The sequence below is a fragment of the Macadamia integrifolia genome, chromosome 3 (assembly GCF_013358625.1).
Source record: "Macadamia integrifolia cultivar HAES 741 chromosome 3, SCU_Mint_v3, whole genome shotgun sequence".
NCBI lineage: Eukaryota > Viridiplantae > Streptophyta > Magnoliopsida > Proteales > Proteaceae > Macadamia > Macadamia integrifolia.
The window spans coordinates 5137208-5139339 of NC_056559.1; positions in this window are offsets into that span (position 1 = coordinate 5137208).

Genomic DNA, 2132 nt, shown 5'->3' on the forward strand with positions numbered 1-2132 from the left:
AAAAAAAACTAAGGGGGAACAAAACAGCTAGGGTGGAGAGAGGATGGAGGGAGCAAGGCCCCAAGAGACAGCAATGAGCCTGTTCCTTGGGGAATATCTGATAAGGCGGGCACAGGGAAGCTGGATTGAAGTTGACATCAAAGTAGATGGCCTTCCATATCTTATCAAAAGAACGAGAATTGGATGTCCATCTACGAAAATTTCTCTCCATCCAGACTGTCACACCCTGCCTCAAATTTGGCCAAGGTATGCGGCACTGGATACCCACATCCAATCAGCCTAACCCTCTAGGATCACAGAAGCAGTACATTAATTTCACAAATGCCATCAAGATCATAACTAAGATCACAGTACGCTAATAAGATCATATAAATAACAATGGTGATTTACTAAAATGATAATTACAAATATACCAGATTCATTTGTTAACAACCCATATGTGTAATATTTACAATCTTACATATACCTTCAATATATACATCAACAGAAATAACTGAATAATAGATGTGAAATCCATCAGCAACCCGGTGTCTTGTAGACATAAGCCTCACAACCGCTACCGAAGTGCAATCCTGCCTCAGCACCGGTTTCACCATCTAATGAGTAATCAACGAGTGGTGACCTTCACAAGCCCAGTGAGGGGTGAGCATGCAAGCACACACAACATCATGACACCAACACACTCACAGTAATTCCACAAATGCACAGCCACATGATCCATTTTAATTATAAATATTCATTCTAGTTACTAAGTCTCAATATGTATGGGTATAAGTGCTATAAGTAGCGTAGGTGTTATCCCTTTCCCAACACATTGGGTCTCAGAGAGACAAATTAGGTGCAAGCAGGAGCCAGTCAGTCCCGGAAAGAACCTCGGTCTCCTAGCCAACCCCTAAATAGTAACCCTTGACAGTCATTGTCCCGAAATCCCACACCATCATTGTTCTCCCATGTTGTTCGACAGCCATGAGTATAGTACGTTGTACCATGTTGTGCCCTCTCAGGATACAGTATGTTGTATCCGGGCATAGTAGTCCTCTGCGACCTAACACCGAGTGGGATTAGTCAATACCTTACCCCCTATTGGCAAAGGGTTATAGCACTGGGATGTGATCCTAACCATATGCATCTACATGCATCCATAGAATTCATAACATCCATAGCATCCAATCACACATCCATGGTCACAACTGTAACACTGACCTCTGAGCCCATGGTACCGGAAAGAACCTCGGCCACACAGTGCCTCAGACAGTCAATCTTACAACCATCACCACACAACTAACATACTACACATCCACAAAACCTCGATCAAATCAAAGTTGGTAAAAACATGCAACATGTGAAAAATATAATTTTATAATAAATTCATAGCATGGTAATCATCGCATTCCACATAAACATGCATAACTGAAATATCAAAACACTCCGTAAAATAAATCAAACACTCTCTCACCTCAAAACCCTAATCACAAAGTGCGATAGGATCTCCCGCAATCAATTGCGTGTCTTCACCCGATAAGTTTAGGTTCCTAGTCAAAAGTGTATTATCATGTTAAACATTTATAACACCTACCTACACTTAATATGACTCAATACTGGTTCACTGCTGAACCCAAAACAACTCCCAAAATCCCATGTACCAAGCTAATTTAAGGTCTTTGAAAAGTCCCTAAGTTTCCCCTACCCATAGGGATCATTTGAAGTAAAAAGTTAAGGAACATAATCCATAAGGGCAGGGTATAACTTAATCCTAATAGGGACTGATCAGTAACACCTAGCATACCTTTGTACAAGTTCCATATTAAACTTGTACAAGCCGTCACTAATCCCTATACAGACCCTACTTTCCAAGACTCGATGATGCCCCAAATTGACCCACCTTGTAGGGCCAAATAAAATTATTTAAGGTGTAGCATGACCCACTAGGGGGGTAGGGTATCAACAGAAAAACTGAGGCTAATCAGACCTAAAATCACCTAATCGACGGGTTGGGTGGGCAGCAACCGGGTGGCCAGTCGAACCTGCCAGTTCCCTCTTTCTGCAGAATCTGATTCTGCCAAGGGCTGTACTGTATATCAAAACCCAAATTTGGGTTTAATTCCTCATTCCAGGGTTCTGGTCATGAATAC